General features: G+C 41.2%; 2 long non-coding RNA genes across 7 annotated transcripts in view; one reads left to right on the top strand and one right to left on the bottom strand.

The window, feature by feature from the left end:
• Positions 1-14,766, top strand: part of LOC309542309 — a 239,835-nt gene extending 225,069 nt beyond the window's left edge. The window contains exons 4-5 of the long non-coding RNA XR_014224182.1: positions 11,288-11,466; positions 13,719-14,766. This is a non-coding gene — a long non-coding RNA (uncharacterized lncRNA). The remainder of the gene's footprint in view (positions 1-11,287; positions 11,467-13,718) is intronic.
• LOC309542303 overlaps positions 1-20,128 on the bottom strand; it is a 220,030-nt gene that overhangs the window by 79,951 nt on the left and 119,951 nt on the right. The window lies entirely within an intron of this gene.

Genomic DNA, 20,128 nt, shown 5'->3' with positions numbered 1-20,128 from the left:
TAATTACCCAAAATTTCTAGGTGTTCTGGCTGTTGAAGATTCATGATTGGCAAGCATCACAGTAGTTGGTGAAAGGAGCTGCCAAGGATTTTGTAGAAGCTGGTGGTGTACCAGTTTTTGCTTTTAGAGCTATCCTTGTGATTCAGCTTTGCTGCTGATAGTCGCATAGGATTGCCACTGCATTATAGTGTCCCAGTGCTGGGGTAGTGGCCGTTGATGTAATGTAGGGTCCCCCTACTAAGAAGCTCATCGTTCTAATTAAACTGACTTATAAAATGGTTTACAGCACCACAGCCTGCCCGGAGATGTGTCACATCACATCTGAGCATATCAGTCACATTAGATTACATGCAGCTCAGTCAATCAGCCAAGAGAGTGATGCCATATGTAGAGGTTTTTTGTGTGCTTTGGGCTTCAAGCCCTTACAGCTGTAGGTCACAAATACTTGCGATCATAAGGCAATGGCAGAAAAGACGAGGGAGGTGGAATGGAAACACAGAACTCGTAGATGCTGCAAGTCTCAACACTGTATTGTCAGTGCAGTGCAGTTTTCGGAGAAAGGAAAATGGAAAATACCTTGCACAGCTATATGTTGAACATTCAGTGTTAAGACTTGCAGCATCACATTCAGTAGGGAAGCATTACTAGAACTTACTAACTTTTGACTTTCTTTCCCCCTGAGAATCCATGGTTGGTTACAATGTATTCTCATTTCATCCTCCTACAACCCAGTGAAGTGGGCTTGATTAATGGGCAGGAACGACCCCAAAGCTATCAGTGAATTTCGTGGCTGAAGAGGGTTCTGAAACTGGCAGCTTGGCAGAAGACTTTATAGTGTGAGTACAATAGATGTTTTCTTCCCTATTTGAATAAATGAGGGTAAGTGTCTCCAGTTGCTAAATAAATTCTAGGTGTAAAATGTTGGAAGTATTTATTATTTAGGAGGCACATTATTTCAGCTGGCCAATTGTCAAATCAAGTTTCCACCTTCATGGAAAATTCTGCTTCCCATAAGGAAGGTATTGTCAACCGGGATTGGGGAAGCCATGGCAAACCACTGACAGCTGTTGTAGACAATACCAAGCTGAACAGACCATTTTGATTCATTTATAAGACCTGTTCATAATCAAGCCAGAAAGATGTCAGGCAAGCTAGTAACTCTCACGTGATTTCCCCCTACCCTACTCCCCAAATTCCAAATGTACTAAACAGAGACGAGCTGAGAGTTGTTAAAACAACATATTGTTCTGAAGCAGTATTAAGTCTTTAATCTGACCTATACGGGCTGCCAGTTTCTGGCTTGATAATGTTTGAACCTACCTGCATGTCACCCAGGCTATTAATGGGAGAACCCCAATAGTGGTCATTTGCTTTCCCCCCCCTTTTTTTGTAGCTTTATTCCTAGAGGAAAGGTAGAAAAGTTGTGTGTGTGTGTGTGTGTGTGTGTGATCAGCTTTAAGAACTGCCAGAGCTGCAGAATCTTTGTTCACACTGAGGTGCGGGGTAGTGCCCCAACCTCCACACAGTCATTATGCATCTAGACATTGGTTCTTATTTGACCAAATCAACTGGAGAGAGCCAAACTTGAAGAGGAGTACAAAAGATGCTTGAGACGAGGTATACAAGCATTTCTGCCAGAACATTTTACTTGCTTCCAGTGTGATTTCCATTAATTTACCTTGTTCATAGGCTAAAAGGCACCTTAGGCAAGAAGAGCACAGCATGCTCTTCAGCCGCACTGTAGAGCCAGTTCGTCATTCAAGAAAATGAAAAGATCACCTTAAGCTGCTGCTTTGAAGTTTCACTGATGTGTTTTCCCCCTAACACATTTCCTCCCACGTGGAAAAAGCTTGCCAAAAGCAATCCCAGGAGAGTAAAATATGATTTGGCTAACTGAGATGCATCTGACTGTCAGAGGTTGTCAGCAGATCAAACAGGTAGGTGGGTCAGGTTGTTTTTTCCACATAAATTTTGCTTTAAAAAGCCATGTTTTCCAGCTTAATTGTGCTATTCATTTATTTCAATGGTAATATCTAGGGGAGATGTTAGTGTGGTTGTAATTATTTTCTTGTTTTATCTTTTTGTAAAGTGGACCATAAAAACTGAGCACATGGTTGAAAAACTACACTGAGGATTATTATAATCTCCTGTAGTGAAATAGGTGAAAATTTTATTAAGACCAAGTGTGCAGTACTTAGTATGTTGATGTAAGTACACTAGCTTTTCTGAGTCAATACACCATTTATACTTTACACGGTCTGGTTTCAATAATAAGATTATTATAATTATTCCTATTTTGTATGCCTTATGGATGCCCTGGTGACCTTTCCCCCTCACTGAATCTGTTCTTTTGACTACATTGACCTGAAGGCCTCTTGAAAAAAACAACTTTGTGACACACACACACCAGTTCTTATGACTTTCCAAACATATTTGGGATTTCATCCTCAGCTCCAGAAATTGCCACTGGCTATATATGATATTTTGCTTGCTGTGGAAATAAATGTTTCTCTGTGTGGTTCATTATTTTATTCCTTTAACAGCTTGATCAGCTCTTTCAAAGCAGATCGCTTTATTTACAGCCTTCTGGTTTTCCAGGAATCAGCAGTACTTAGGTCAAATTTTGTACCATACAAAGAACCCTGGGTTATAGATCTCAGGTTATTTTTGTTTGTGTCTTTGTTCCACTTTAAATGAAGGTTTCTAGGTGGTTGGAATCATACAGAAAAAAAGAAATGCATAAATGCATAAAAATCCATGATAGAAATTAGTCAAAATATCAGATAAATATATAACAATGAACAAAGTAAAATACTGGAGAGGAAAAGAAAATCAAGCAGAGGTGAGGCCACTGACAATTAAACCACACTGAGAATAATAGCTCTGTGAGGGGAATAGGGGGTCTCCTAACAATTCTCAGCACCTTTAACAAATTACAGTTTGCAGGATTCTTTGGATTAAAGTGGTATAATACTGATTTAAACATATAGTGCAGATGGGTCCTATGCCTGTCTGTTTATGTTTTGTGCTTTGGAGGAGGTAAATTATGTGGCCTCTATTGATCTTCACAGAACTGTAGAGTTGGAAGGGACCACAAGGGCCATCTAGTCCAACCCCCTGCAATTCAGGAATATTTTTGCCCAATGTGGGACTGGTGTCAGCAGTGCTTTTTTCTGGGGGGACGCAGGGATATGCATACCCCTAAATATTTTGTGAATCTAAGTTTGGCCTCACTGAGGGGCAGTATTTCAATATGAGTCGGAAAAGACTGTCGCTGCCAGTTGGAGTAGGTTGTAACTGAATTTTGCTGGAGCGGTGATTTAGAGAAACTAGATGGATGGTTGACTTCAGGCTTGCAGAAACTATGTTTCCCTCCTTTAATAGAAACCCAGTCAAAGCCAGGTGCAAAGTAGTGGCTCAAGGGGCAGGGAATTCCTTAACACAGAATTAAGGAACATGATGCCTCTGTGCACATGCTCAAACCAGAAATTGGTTTTCAGTACCGGAACCGAACTCACAGTCCTGCCTATCACACAATAATCCTCTCCTGGACCCCCATCTTACAGCTTTCATCATCTCAGCAGCCTAATTTTAGATAGTGGGGGAAAGGCCTTTCTATTGCTGCTATGATGAAAAAATTGGGAGAGAGTAATTCTTGGTAATTGATTACAAATCACTGTCCCAAAATCTTCCAATCAATCATAGCCTGCCTACCACTCATAAAAAGAAACACGACAATTCTTAAATATCACCATATTGATTTCCTGTAGGAGCCTTTAAAATGTACGTAGGCGTAATATTAACAAACAGATTAGTTAGGCTTTTAATAGAGTAGCACGTGCCAAGAAACCAGGGAGGAGGGAGATACACAGAAATATATACTGCCTTTTAAAGCTGGGGGGGGAGAGTTTTTTTACACTAAGGCACACATGTTCCCTAGTACTCTTATCTAGAAATGTTAAGCTGCACAATTTAAATGCACTGTTATCCTATTTATTTTTATCCATGGTATAACACTGATAATATTTTAAATCATTTTTACACTGAGCAGAAGAACATAACCGTGTTTGATTAAGTACACAGTCTTACTGGCCACTTGGTGTCACCATTGCTCCCTCAGTTTTGAATACTCAGTACTATAAACTACTGCACACGATTACTGTTTTGTAGGTTGCCCCATTGATACCATTATGATCCCAGCTACATAGTGGGAGAGGCTAAAACATACAAAATATATTGCTGTACACAGGTTGAAAGAATACAAATAGCAGTTGAACATGCAATATAGAAGCCAAGGTTGGTCTTGCATCCACTGTCAAAATGCTCCCACCTGAGGTTCTTCTAAATGTATATTTTATTAACATCATCTTGCATAGAATGGAAACAAATGTGGTATCATTAAAAGAAGGGTTCATTTGTTGCACGGATACTTTGCTCGGGCATAGCACATATACTTTGCATATGTAAATCTTTTTTATATGTATAATGTTTGTGTGTGTGTGTGTGTGTGCGCGCACACACACACACACACACACACACACACACACACACTGCTGTTCTCAGTATAAGGATGTTTCATATGTTCATAATTCCTAAATTCTTCAAGGGAATATGCTGTTTTCAAAAAAGGCCATGCACTTCTACCCCCCCCCCCAAGAATCTGTATTCACATCCTCTGTCAGAACACTAGATGGCAGGCAGTACTTGATTTCTTTCTAAACCCCTTTGTGCCTGCTGAATTTATTGAATCACCTTCTCCATTTTCTCTTATAGGTAATAGGAGAGTCTTTTTTAAAAAGGCAACATGAACATGAGAAAGGACATCCCTGTATCTGATTAGGAAATGTACTTGACTAAAAGAGCTTGTTTTAGCAGACAGTTAAACTTAGAGTGCTTGGATTTATTTAGTTTATCTCTGTTGAAGTTCCTGGGAGTTTTTAAGAAAATGGAAGAACTTCAGCCTAAACTGCTAGTGAATGGGGCCTAACAGTCTAGGCTTCTTTCTCATGGAGCAGTTTAGATTTACTGTACTTGGTATAGTGACCCATTTATTGTTACATGATTTCTGGCCCTTAGGTCTTGAACAGCCATCGGTTTTTAATTGCTGCTTTGCCTATTTTGTAACAATTACTCCAAGAAAACATCCCTAATAATGTTGGCCTTTATATAGTAGTTAACAAAGCTAGTCAGTTTTGTTTATGGGAATGTAAGAACATCAACCATCTGATTGCAGATATCACTTCAGAAGCTATAAAACAAAAGCATAATGAACTATGAATATTTTAAATAGTTTTATTCAAGTCCATTTTGACAAGTGTAAGTGGGATGACTGGGCTTATATTTTGTCAACAAGTATGCTAGTGCAGGGTTTGATGGCTGTTGTTAAACATGGGCTGTACACATCATATGTTTAAAGCATTATGATAACACTTCAATCAGCCATTGCTTCTCACAGAGAATTCTGGGAGCTGTAGTTTGTTAAGGGTTCTGAGACCTCTAATTTTCTCATAGAGTTAGACTTCCCAAAGTTCCCTTTGAAGAGGGACTGATTGTTAAACCACTCCCAAAATTCCCCTCTCAAAATAGACTTCATTTATCCAATACTGGAAGTGACTTAAAATCAGATAGTCTGAGTGTGTGGAACATATCTTTTTTTCTTACTTATTTAAAGCTCATCATAATATTTCATTAAACAGTTTGGCAAGCATTTCATTTTAGTGGACATAACTTTTATATTTCACAAAATGAGTCTGTGCTATTTCATTTCAGTAAACATATTCACATGCAGGGATCCACAAAGCAAATCTTCTTAGTCTGAACACCTCATAAATCAGTGAGAGCCAGGATCACATCATGTTTAGACTGTTTAGAAAAATGAAGAGGGCACTAGCATCTTTTCAGGGCAATATATTTTGCTCTCTTTAGGGCTGTATGAAGGCACTTTTCATGGTGACGTGAATCACTCAAAACTGAGTGAATGGAAGGGCCTTCTGTGAATGGAGCTCCATTCACACAAATTTCCTCTCCTTGAATTTAGGGGATAAAAAATTTGCCAAATATGCAAAGTCCCCCTCACACTTCAACCCTCCATGAAACAAGCTTAGGTCAGCTCCTTAAAGGTATTTACAGGATGTATCAGAAAACAAGATAGATGATATCAGTTGCACGGCTGACCTTCTGCAGTTTTTGGAACCAATACACTATAACAATCATTTGAAAATGGCAGCTGTTAAAGAGGGGCAATGAATGTGGAATGAAAACTTGAGGACTAGGTGGGGTTGGGCGATGCACCTGGAAGGTGTGCTCTGGATGAGTGCATAATGTAGAGGTGTAATATAATGATGATGGTGGTGGTGATGATCATGATGATAATAATAATAATAATAATAATAATAATAATAATAATAATAATAATAATTTATTACTTATACTCTGCACATCTGGCTGGGTTTCCCCAGCCACTCTGGGTGACTTCCAACAAGAGATTAAAAATACATCAAAACATCAGTCATTAAAAACTTCCCTAAACAGGGCTGCCTTAAGATGTCTTCTAAATGTCAGATAGTTGTTTATTTCCTTGACATCTGATGGAAGGGTGTTCCATAGGGCGGGTGCCACTACTGAGAAGGCCCTCTGCCTGGTTCCCTGTAGCTTTGCTTCTTGCAGTGAGGGAACTGCCAGAAGGCCCTTGGCGCTGGACCTCAGTGTCTGGGCAGAACAATGGGGGTGGAGACGCTCCTTCAGCTATACTGGGCTGGGGATTGAACTGAGCACACAACAAGTTAAGGACATATGTGTTTGGATGACAGGAAATCTTTTCAGATCAACAAGTATCTAAACTCTCTTACCTTCCCTAAATTGTGAAGAGAATTTATACTGGTGCACCCTAATTTCCTGCCAGGAGCATTAATGGAGGGTTGATTTAGCCAGACCCCATTGGAAGAAAGAGCATGCCTCTTGTGACGAGATCTGGTAGGAATCCCTTTGTTTATTGCATATAATATAATGGCATTAGGAAGGATTAGATCTTTGCCCTTTTGAAAAGCATTTACCTGGTAGCCAGATCAGCATTATGTTGGAATTCTGTATGAAGGGAGAGGTCAAGAGGGTATCCTTTTTTTAAGTTTGGCTATCAAGATAGGAGTTCTGATCTCAGAGTGGGTTTTGGATGGATAGAAGGTTTTGTATGTCTTGTTTGTATTATGCTTCTTGGTACGTGTAATTTGGGGCCTGTTACTCCAGTTACAATGTGTTTATCGCCATATAAATAAATCTGATCTGACTGTAATATGCAGTGAAGTGCTGTAAACAAAGGGCTGGGAAGGAAAGCCAGAAGTTGGCAGGGCAATCTGTTTATTAAACTGATAAGTCTTAATCAATTTAGCTCAATTAAGGAAAAAACCTGCTAGATGAAAATGGAAATGTTTATAATATCTACATAGTTTAGTTATATACTCATTGGTGCATAACGTGTTTGTAAACCATTTGTGGCACACCCAGCTGTACTGGGTAAAGTATACCAAGAAAGTATGTTTAATGGCTTAGGTATATAAACCATAATTTGCACCATGTGTACATTTGTAATAGTGAGAAGGATTGTTTCTTCAAATTTCCATTGTCACTTTCTATATTAGTGAGGAGGGAGGAACATAAATGCTTCTAAGTTGCAAAGTCAATTTGGATTGCCTAAAAGGATATATATTTTCTCTGGGGCTTGCCAAATTACATCACACACACATCATCAAGTTATCTTCTTTGGGGAAAGGCACCTGGGGAGTAGGATGAGAGCATTTATTGGCCAGCCTTTGCATGGGGCAGAACCTAGGAGTCTGAATTTGCAAAGCACACTAGAATTTCATGGAGAACAAGAACCGGCAGATTCACCACGTATTCAGTTATAGGATTTACTTGTGTACAGTGGCGTAGCGTGGGGGGTGCCAGGGGTGCCGGCCGCACCGGGCGCAACATTTTGGGGGGCACGTTTGGCCGGCCCCCCTCGAGGAAGTGGGAACCTCTCCAAGGCGTAGCGCGCCGTAGGTGGAGGAAAAGAGCCGCGCAGCAGCAGCAGCAAAGCCGGGAGGAGGAGGAGGTGGAGCGAGCCTGCTAATTGCTTGCTGGGAATTAAGCGGAAGGCAGCTCCGAAGCCTGGCGGTGGGGCGGAGAGACCTTCTCCCCGCGCCAGCCTTCGGATGGCTGTCCTGAAGACTTGTGGTGGGAGCAGTGGCGTAGCGTGGGGGGTGCAGGGGGGGCCTGCCGCACCTGGCGCAACATCGGGGGGGGGGCCGAGACTCCAGTGCTAAAATCCACGGGTTAGGGGGCGCAAATTACTTGCCTTGCCCCGGGTGCTGAGAACCCACGCTACGCCACTGCTTGTGTATGACATGATGATGCCCACAAGCTTAGGCAACTTAGAAAGTGGATCTAAGAAATTAATAGGAAATAGATCTGTCTGTCAGTGACTCTTAACCACAATAATTCAATGGTACCTCTGTGGATGGAGGCATTATAGATCTGAATTCCTGGTTTTGAGATCAAACCAAAGGATAAGACATCACCTTCCTTTTCTGATTTTAGGAGGAAAGGGTGGATGGTTGATTCTATTTCCAGTCTGTGACAGCTTCATATGTTTTTATGTCACATTTCTGCATCAATTGGTGACTTTTAAAAAGAAATCCATATATTTAAACATGTATTTGAGCTCAAAGAGCAACCTTCTACAATATTTGTTTTTAAGCATGTCCATTATTTGAGCTGAGAACTGCATTACGAAAATTGGAGAAGTGTGAAATCCAAAGGATTATTGCACTCAATTCTGAACATTGTTTGAGGTGAGATATATATCATGCCAGCATGAAGAAGGGCCATTCTCCAATGGTTAAAACACATGGTTTGCATGCAAAATGTCCCCGACTCAGTCCCTGGTAACTTCACTTAAAAGGGTATGATAGATGATGGAAATGGATAAAAGAAGCTGATGGGAATGACCTCTGCTTGAGATCATAGAGACATGCTGTGGGTTGAATTAGACAGTACTGGCCTTGATGGCAAATAATCTGAACCGGTATAAGGCTGTGTTTCTAGTTGTACAACTAGAAATAATAATGTTTGGCAACCATATCAAAATCCTAAGTTGGCCATGAGACATGTTGCAGGTATTATCTTGATCCAGCTAAGCAAGGCAGGGCTGTCGCAGTACAGTCACAACTCATGTGAGTTTTACCGTAGTTTTCTGTGTATTAGACGATGTTTTTCTATTATAACAAAATGTTAGAAATTGGGGGTTGTCTTGCACATGGATAGTTCAGAGGGGGAATGTGTGAATGGTTGCACCTGTGAGCAGGAGATTGTCAGTGGCGATTGGGCAGGTGATTGGTGGCTGTGGCAAGGCCTGCTGTTGATTGGTTGCTGCTGTGGCAATTGGGCGGGTGAATGGTGGCTGTGGCAAATGCTGCTGGCAGATGATTTGTTGTGATAGGCAGTGTTGGTCAGGCAGGGGAGTGATTTTCTGCAATCCCCCCCCCCAAAAAAAAGCTCAACAACTCTCAGCAATCCCCCTCAAGAAAAGCTTAAAACTCTGGGCAATCTCCCCCATTTCTTAATTTGGAGTTTCAAAAAATAGGTGTTGTCTTGTGTTATACATGGGAAAATATGGTACTTTCCAGAGGCAACACACAAACACAAAATCATGCATAGCCAAAAACTGCCTGCTGGAAGTGAGGGAAGCCCTGTGCAGTCCTCTGCTGCAACCATCACTGGGAAGGCCACTGCCACCAGTTGAGCCAAGCATGTATAATTGAATTTGTGCAAGTAAAGTGAATGTGTGTTGTGACTGCACTCTATACAGTGGTGCCTCGCAAGACGAAATTAATTCGTTCCGCAAGTTTTTTCTTCTTGCGAGTTTTTCGTCTTGCGAAGCACGGTTTCCCATAGGAATGCACTGAAAATCAATCAATGTGTTCCTATGGAAACTGCCTTCAGACCAGGTCCGGGGACAGTTTGTCCCCCGACCTCTTCTGAAGGCTGGGGGGGGGGGACAAGGGCTTTTCTTCCCACCCCCAGCATTTTAAAAAACCCCGGGACAGCGGAGGACTTCTCCGCTGTCCGGGGCGCTCTTAAAATGCTGGCGGGCGGCATTTTAAAATCGCCCCGGGACAGCGGAGGACTTCTCCGCTGTCTGGGGCGATTTAAAAGCCTCTGGGAAGGCAGGCAGGCGGGACAAAGACTTTCGCCCCCCGCCAGCCTTCAGAAGAGGTCCTGGAGGTCTTTGCTCCCCCCCGCCTGCCTTCAAAAGCCGTCCGGGATAGCGCGAAGCGCTTCCCTGCTATCCCGGACAGCTTTTAAAATGCTGGCGGTGGGGAGCAAAGCCTTTCGGCCCCCGCCAGCCTTCCTGGACCTCTTCTGAAGTCCGGAGGGGAGGGGAGGCTTTGCTCCCCACCGCCAGCATTTAAAAGAGGTCCCCGGAGATTTCCCTATGGGCTTTCTTCTTGCGAAGCAAGCCCATAGGGAAATTCGTCTTGCGAAGCAACTCACAAACGGAAAACCCTTTTGTCTTGCGGGTTTTCCGTCTTGCGAGGCATTCGTCTTGCGGGGCACCACTGTATCTAAAAGCCTGACTTGCCATCCTGCATTCATAAAATCCAAACTTCCACACAAATAGAACAAAGGATGCTCAAAGGGGCTTTTTGTGTGAGAAGATCTCCTTGGTTGAAAGTCTTAAGCATGTGTTTTCATATGGGGAAGATGTTGTATTTTCAGCACTTCAAGAAACGAATATTGCAACAGATTAGTATTAAAAGAGTGGTTTAACTATTTACAAAAAGCTATTTGAATGGCATAGTGGAAACGTTGCAAGATTTAGCCTTGGACAAGACTATATGGTTTGAACCTACCTAAGATAACATTTCCTACTAAGTGTGTTGGATTTCCTTTTCATGTGCCTGTAGAAACATTTTGTAAACCCCCTCTATGCTTTCACACACATACCTAGTCTCTTTCAACTTCAGCCATGATAAAGCATTAGCCAAATATTCAAAGTCCTAACATGCAGAAGGAAAAAACATGTACAAGCCTATTTGCTATCACTTCTCAAATGTATGATCACATTTTCAGTGGTTTAAACTGAGCCAACATGAATATCTTAATACTCAATTTTACTTGATTTATTACTCCAGCTTGCTCCTACACAAACAAAACAAAATAAAAAATCTACCCCTGGGTGGTGTCCTTTTGTTTTTGTAAGATATTCATTCCCCCATTTCTTCTGAAATCTTCCAACTCTTTGTTTCAGGTATATATGGCATGCAAATACACTTTGAAGTCTTATTAATTTCAGTGGCAGAGCTTTAAGTACATGTTTCATCAACAGAACTTCAAAGTGCTTAGTTTTGGCTAGATCATGCCCCACCTTATTCCTAAAGCAACTGAAATGGTTAAGAGTGACATGTTCATCCTTTGAACAAAGCAAAGGTAAGAAAGATTTTCCCTAATGACTATGTTTTTAACTATCTTTGCTACATCATGAGCGTAATCCTGGTGCTTCCTTGGGCCCATGGAATTGGTGGACATGCTGATCCACCATCAGAGAGGGAGCACCCCTAGTTGGTGACAGGATGCTAAACAAAAATCTAATTAATCTTATCAAACTTCATTGTATTGGAATCAAAGGTACCATTTGAAAGCTTAACTTAGGTGGATGTGTATCTGGAAACTAACTTGTAGAAATCTGAGCAACTCCACACTGGTATGTAAGAGGCTTGTTTTAGCTGAGAGAAGGAAAATAGGATCTCCTTCCATCTATTGTAGTGCAGTTGGAAAAGGAATTGGCAGAAGGTGGTCATGTAAAATAATATAAAACTTAAAATTGTTCCATTCCTGCAAGGAGGAGAAATCCATTCCAAATAGTTCCTTTGGGCATCAGCACTCCTTCTTGGAGAAGAAATGAAGAGCTAAAGTTGGTAACTATCAAATTCTGTCAAATAGCAGTTTGCTGAATAAACATAATTGGTGCAGGAATAGAAGCCACGATGCTGGGAAGATGAACTAATAATAATACTGACAAAAATCAATGAACCCATGTACAAGATCAGTATACTCCTTTTGATAAAATTATGTAAATTATTAACTTCATTAATATGGAAGTTTTCAGTTGAAAATCAGAAATACATATGAACAGGTGGTAAATTGGCAAATTTGACATTGGATATATTTATGTAATGGGGTGTAAGTTTGCAGGGATTTGCTCCATGGTGAATTTCCCCATAGAATTACAAATATTGTTGCATCCATGGCAAATATCTGAGAAAACCTCATTTTCCTGTGGAGCCTATTTATTTTTTTAAAAAAACACAAACACTTGCAAATGTTTTGCTTTCAGATGTAGCCAAAAATCAGCTGTAGTCTTCAAGTGTTAGGCATTGGCTGAACAGCCATGATGTCACAGAACAATAAAAGATAAAGCTCTTAAAACATCAACTAATTTATTGCAGCATAAGTTTTCATAGGCTGGAGTTTGTCAATTGCAGACAATGGTCCATTATAGCTGATGTGTCGGGAGAGGAGAAATAGTCTTACATTATGACACAAAAGAAAAAAAGAGAGACCGAGTAAGAGATAACAGAACATGATGAAAACAAAGCCAGGTGTGTTCCAATTCCTTACTCAAACTAAGAACTAAATGCAAAATAAAGATAAAGCATAATCCCATATCTGTTAATGTGTTCCACTTCCACTGTTGCCAAAAGGCATAGGGTGTGCCAGACTCAAACCAACTCATGGTGAATTACTGTATGCAAACAACTAAATCTGGTCAAATCTATAGTCTTGGTCAAGTGACAGCGATTTGATCGCATCCAATCAATATTGTTCATACAACAACTCCACATATGGAGGGAGATTGCATCTTTTGAATCTGCCTTTGCCCTCCAGGTCTGAGCAGAGCCCACAAGTGTACAAATGCTTGCATAATCAGGGACCCTGACTTTGGAAGGGTTCTCAATCAAGCACAAAGATCCCACACACATACCATTTGTACATTCACATGTTAGAATCCTGTTGCCCCCTTCCCTGCACACACACATATGAAAAGAATTTTTACTAGTATCTGGTATTTATTTTAATAAATGTGTTGTACATATTTGTGTGTCATTTTTAAGACTATGGCATCTCCTTCATGCAGCTCCGCTCTTGCAGTAGTCTAACTCCCACGTAGAGTGCATTGCAGTAGTCCAAGTAGGAGATAACTAGAGCATGCACCACTCTGGCGAGACAGTCCGCAGGCAGGTAGGGTCTCAGCCTGCGTACCAGGTGGAGCTGGTAGACAGCTGCCCTAGACGCAGAACTGACCCATGGGCAGCTGTGAGTCCAAAATGACTCCCAGGCTCCACACCTGGGTTTTCAGAGGCATGTTTACCTCGTTCAAGACCAGGGAGTCCCCCACACCCACCCACCTCCTGTCCCCACAAAACAGTACTTCTGTCTTGTCAGGATTTAACCTCAGTCTGTTAGCTGCTATCCATCTTCCAACCGCCTGCAGACACTCACTCAGGACCTTCATTGCCTTCACTAGTTCCTATTTAAAAGAGAGGAAGTCAAGTCAAACTGAAATCAATATGTCAAAGGGACTTAACACTTCATTTCAGTGGGACTTAGGTGTGTCTAACATTCTTCTGGATTATTTCCATCATCTGTCCTTGTTGATATCACTTACTTTTTGCTTGTAGAGCATCAACTAGAAGAGACAGACTGTTTCGCAAAAGCCTTCTCAGCTAAGATTTCCTGGAAATATCTTTACTTGTCTGTGTTACAAGAACACAAGGAGGATGGAGAATGATACAGACCAGGCATGATGCTTTAAAATAATAACAATACTTTGACAAAGCTGATATAACATGCTTTCAACTCTTTGGTGTTCTACTTCTAAGCACCTAATAAAACTACACAAAATTGCATTCATCACCTGAAGTTCTCTCATAAGCCTGTTTGGAGCAAATACTGAAAGAATCATAGAGTTGGAGGGCACCCAACTGTCATCTAGTCCAACCCCCTCTAATGCAGACATCTTAGCTAAAGCATCCGTGACAGGTGGCCATCCAACCATTGCTTTAAAAACTCCCAAGGAAGGAGAGTCTACCACCTCTCGTGGGAATCTGTTCCACTGCTGAACTGCTCTTACTGTCAAAGTTTTTCCGAATGATGAGTTGAATCTCCAAAGTTAGCAGCCAACTGCTTTTTGCTGCCATTTAGAACTTCACAGTTCACTTCATTTGCCTGTCACTCTAGAACTCAATCCCAAGAAACAGTGCTTTTGTGAAAAGATATTAAGCTATATACTTTGTCTAATTCCATATATTAATTCTTTAAAAATGTATTGCAAACATCTGTGCCTTACTGTTTCCCCCTCCATAATAAAAGTCTGCCTGATAAAGCTGAACTAGGACATTAAGGGCTCTCCGTCTTTAAGGCTGCAGTAATATCCACACTTTGAGAGTAAGCCTTATTGAAAACAGATATGTACAGGATTGTGCTGCAAGGACCCCTTTGGTAAGCCATCAAAATTTCCCATTGCCAGCTTATCTCCATCTTTGTCAAAAATACCGTATTTTTCGCTCCATAAGACACACTTTTTCCCTCCTAAAAGGGGAAAATGTGTGTGCGTCTTATGGAGTGAATGCAGGGGGGAGGCAGGCAGGAAAAGCCCCCAAGAGCCGCACACAAGCTCCGCGCGACTCTTGCAGGCTTTTCCCCAGGAGGGAGAAGGGACTGACGCGGCCAGTCAGTCCCTTCTCCCTCCTCTCCCTCCTCCCTCCTTAAAGGGTGCACGGTTCCTGTGGGCTTTTGCGGGACGTGGGGGTATTGCCATAGCTGCATGCAGCCCCTTCAGCCGGGAGAGGCTGCACTCTCCTGGCTGGAGAGGTTGCGTGCGGCTAAAGAAGCCAAGACAGCGAGCAGGATGGATCCCGTTAGCTGTCTTGGCTTCTTTGCTCTTTGGGACTGGGGGCGGGAATAAGATTTCCCCCCTTGATTTCCCCCTCTAAAAACTAGGTGCGCCTTATGGTCTGGTGCGCCTTATAGAGCGAAAAATACGGTACGTGTCTGTTTGCTTTTGTATACATGTGCACGCATACATCTGTTTGAATGCAGGGAAAATAGGTGTCAAATAATATAAATAAATAAAGCAAGGTTTCTACAGAAACAAATTTTAGTCCTATAGAATGAAATGAACAAGGACATTACAGTAAAGATGCTCACTTAACTCCTAATAATATTGAAGCATTTCTCTTTTGAACAGTATCAGCCATCAATTTCTCTAGTTTCTAGGGCTTTGATTACATTTTTTTTTTTTGCCACTACAGACAGATTCAGAGCCATAAGTCTTACAGAAATGTGTAGAGAATTATCCAAGCTATTAAGCAAAACAATTTTATGATCCAAAATAAGTGTGGCCCCCTGGTCCTTGATCATTTACCTCCAGAACTTGTTTCCAGTATCTTTGTATCGTATTACAACTCCACTAAAGACATAAAAACCTTCACTAATTGCAGTGCTTTCCCAGCTCATAAACCAATTTGCCTCTGATATTTCATTTGATCTACCAAAGCTCATATCTCAGAAAACAATCTTATGGAACAGAAGAGACTGAAGAGTTTTTAATGTTGCTACATAGACCATTTCTTCCCAGACACTTGAACATTCAGATTTCTATCCAGGAGCAGCCAAAATGGCATGGCACAGCTGCAGAGCTGGTATTCTGGCAGTGGATGCTTACCAGGAAAGTGTGGGGCTGAGGAAGGGCAATGGCAAGGTTTGGGTAGCACAAGTGCACCTGATTAGTTTCACGGCACTGTTCTGGTAAATGGTAGTGGTGCAGCTGCCCAGAGGCCGAATCTGCACTGCCAGTGCCACAATAGCTGCTCCTGTCTCTATCCCAAGCTGTTTTATAAGTAATATTTAGACATCTAACCTAAGGTAAGGTAAAGGTAAAGGTACCCCTGCCCGAACGGGCCAGTCTTGACAGACTCTGGGGTTTGTGCGCCCATCTCACTCAAGAGGCCGGGGGCCAGCGCTGTCCGGAGACACTTCCGGGTCACGTGGCCAGCGTGACAAAGCTGCATCTGGCGAGCCAGCGCAGCACACAGAACGCCGTTTACCTTCCCGCTGGTAAGCGGTCCCTATTTATCTACTTGCACCCGGGGGTGCTTTCGAACTGCTAGGTTGGCAGGCGCTGGGACCGAGCAGCGGGAGCGCACCCCGCCGCGGGGATTCGAACCGCCGACCTTTCGATCGGCAAGCCCTAGGCGCTGAGGCTTTTACCTTTAAAGGTAGACCTAAGGTAGACCTTTAAAATAAGAATGAGATATTAAGGATGGCTGAATGAGGTGAAAGTTGGTCCATTTGATGACCAGAAAATAATCTGAACTTTCCTGTGTTTGGAAAGCCAAATAGAGAAATAGTTATGGATCCCAAAGGAACTAGGCCTGACAATGTGAGTAGTTAAGTGAGCTAAACTGAAGTTTTAAAAAGAATCAAGCACTGCAGAAGTATAGAAGAAATCAAGATGTTTGGTGAGATCCTTGAAGAGAGTCAGAGTTCAATAAATAAGCAAAGATTGACTTTCTGAAATCCAGAAAATTAATGTCACTGTCAGCAGCACTAACACTTAAGGCAGAGAAGATAACTGAGGGGTAAAGGTAGAGTAGCTGAAACAACAGCCTGCTCAGCCGGAAATATAGATATGTGGAGAATCCATTTCTGGGAATAAAGATACAAAGTTGGGAATTATATCTGTCACTGAAACCTCACTTGAGTAATGGAAAAGGCATGTCCTTTATGGAAGCTTGACCTTTTTCTCAGTTTAGGGGACTTGTCCAGGATTTGCAAATTGCAATACAATGCTGTCTTCCTGGCAGACAAGCTGGAAATTCTGAAATCACTTTTGAACTGAAAAGCTTTTTGTGCATCAGTATTTTGGTTAACTCTTAGAATTAGAACAGGGGTGTTTCCTCTTAATTTTGCAGTGCTGGGAGTGACTGGAGTAGGGAAAATGGAAGAGTGGCACATTGGGAAGTGATCCTAACCATACCTTAAAGTAAGAAAGTGTAGAGCTCAAGTTGTATGCACAAGTCACATACTGTTTAGAACCGTTCCAATACTATGCTTCTATTGATTTTCAGTGTTTGATTGGAAAATTCCAGGGTTTGACTCTGAAACTGGGGGTCTTAATTCTACATCTACACCTGCCTAATGAACATGTTAGTGGCCTGTTTAATCCCCCCCCCAATCTGTAAATAGGGATGTCAGAGAATTCTAATGAAAATGGCCTCTGGAACTATTAAAGATTGGTGGGTGGGTTTCAAGGTGCCAATATCATCAGCTTTGGGGCCACTTTTGGATATGAAGTTATTGGATATTGTTACCTGAGCTTTATTTTTATATATTTCCAGTGAACTTTTAATTGTTATTTTTTTTAGTGTTACATTGCATACTGTAACTTTTATTAGATTTCATGGTTACTTACTGTACTACTGTATTTAGGCTTCACCTTGAGAACAGATGTGTTTGTGGGAAATGTGGTATATAAAAAATAGACTAAAACTATAACTATGAAAGAGAAAAAATAAGGCATTTCAAGATATTGCAAATATGAAATACATTGTAATAAATGTAAACATACATTTTGTATATTATGCAAAAAAAGCATTTGAAATGAACTCATGAGTCTTGTTTTAAACACTGTTAGTAGCTGTATTCTAAGTACACCAGCAGTGTTTACTAAACTATATCACTTTTTTTGTTAATACTGGGCTTCTGGGCTTGTCCAAGGCAAAGTGGGATGTGTCTGAGGTGCCCTGAACTGAAGTGGGGACCTCTGAAGCGCTTTGGGGCTACAATGTGGGTGAACTACAGGCACTCAGTTATTTTTAAATGGCCTGCTCATGAACATTCCCCATGTGATTTAGAGCCCAACAGGGTAAGAGTGCTAAACCATGCATGGAGGCCACACAAGTACAGCAGGCTCCCCACTGCATACTTCCCCCCTCCAAAGCATAGAGAGCAGCTATAGTCATGGCTGATTATAAGGGCTCTTGTCATTTCATAACTTTTGACATGTTCCCTGCATATTTTAGGCTTTTCTTCCACAACAATGAGCACTAGGAACTTCCTTTTGTTAAAATGAACACTTTGGAAATCTAACATAGGCTCAGGGGGCAAGAAATCCACATTTTGTCTAAATTAGCTCAAACCTGCTTAGCTGAGACATTTCTCTTTGCCTAATGCAATTTTAATCTGTGCAAGTAGTATGATCATATTCAGTATTCATTATCTTTTCCAGGTGGATATTTCTGGCACATAAAGCAGAAAAAAATAGCAGCAATAAAAGAAGAATTTTGCCTACGGTGTAGTGAAAGCTGCAAAATGTGCCGAGGCATATATAATCAGCAATAGGAATGATTATAAAAAATGATGTATGGGGAAATAATAAAAACTATAATCCCTAGAGGGGATTTTGGATGTTTCAGAGGGGAAATACTGGAGGAAATTTTAAAGCTTAACCATCTTTTATCAAAACAATTTGAGCAAAGATATATTATATTCTGCTTGTTTCAAGTCAATCAGCCACAGTTATATGGAAAAGCATAATGAACCCTTTGTTATACAACAAATATATATTTACTTATGAAAAAGTAATGGAATGTGTATGGTTTCATTCATTAATTTAATGTGCATTAATATATAATAACGGCAGTAATGGATTGAACAGTCATTATTGCTTTTATTATAAATCAGTACTCATTAAATGAATTAATTAGCACCATAGATTAGAGGCAGTCAATGCTTCACCTGTAATGCTGACGGGATCCACTATGAATGCTTCGACGTTGAAGGTAAGAGGGAAAAGGAAGGCCTTAGCAGACTGGACTGGATGCAGCCCACCCATGCAACCTTCTCGACATTAGAGCAGCCTTTCCCAACCAGGTGTTCACCAGATGTTGTTGGACTACAAGACCCATCAACCCATCAGCATGGCCAATTGTCAGGGATGATGGGAGTTGTAGTCTAACAAATAATGGAAGTGCATCAGGTGGGGAAAGGCTGCATCAGAGCTTCAGGTATGTAATGCCCACTGCTAATTCAGAAATGAAGGGCTCTCAAATGAGACAAAGTTCCCAAACAGAAAGGAGCCTCCATTTACCTGCTGCTTTTCTTTATTGTCAACACAATAATCTGTGAGCAGGCAATGTACTGAAGAAACCAAAGATGTTAGACTTTGAACTTTTTAGTACATCCCCAGCTACTGATCATTTCCTTAGCAGACAGTTGCTTTCCTTTTATTGCTGTTTCCTGCACATATCTGCAACATAGATTTAAAGTAGTTTAATAGTAATTTCCCTTCCCCAGGGAATAATGGGAACTGTAGCTCTTTGAGTAATCTTGAAGTGAACTTTCAAAATCTTCACTCAGCTACAGTTCTCAGGATTCTCTGGTGAAAGACATGATTGCCAAATTTTGTTCTCTTGTCTCTTCATGAGTGGCGAAGGGTCTTCACTTCAGAACGGCACTCTACAATTTGTGGAGGGTTGCAAAGGTGAGGTATGTGATGGGCTGGAATTGGTGGTGCTTGCTAACCTGCCCCTACTTTCTCCCTCTCATGTGAAAGTTAGGGGGGGAAAGAAGGACCAAATAGGGCTAGTATGAACTTACAATGCAGAGAGTCATCTGGTTTTTGTCATTTGGGGGGGGGGATAGCGAACCTGATGTGAACATACATTTCTGGGTCTAAAAGGCTCTCAGGCTGTCTATTTTTATTAAACATATATATGCTAAATTGGGGTGTGCTCAGGGTTTTGTTTGGGGCGGTTGAAAGTGGAATGCAATTATGAAAGAATGTTAACCCTAGATTAACCTTTGACCTCTGAATCAATTTAGCTGGTTTGCCCTATTCACCCTAGATAGAAATACTTCACAGAGGCAAAAAATACCAAATGACTTTGGGAAAATACCAAATGACTTTGGGAAAGGAACAGCAGAACTTTTTGAAATGCTATCCAAATCATAAAAAGGGAAACTAAAAATTACTGTGCTTTTAAGCAATTAAATTAACATTAAATTACAATCTAAATATAAGTTTCTG

The sequence above is a fragment of the Podarcis vaucheri genome (assembly GCF_965113315.1).
Source record: "Podarcis vaucheri genome assembly, chromosome: 10".
Lineage (NCBI taxonomy): Eukaryota > Metazoa > Chordata > Lepidosauria > Squamata > Lacertidae > Podarcis > Podarcis vaucheri.
Note: the sequence above shows the minus strand (reverse complement) of the source record. Positions and strands in the feature narration are given on the sequence as shown.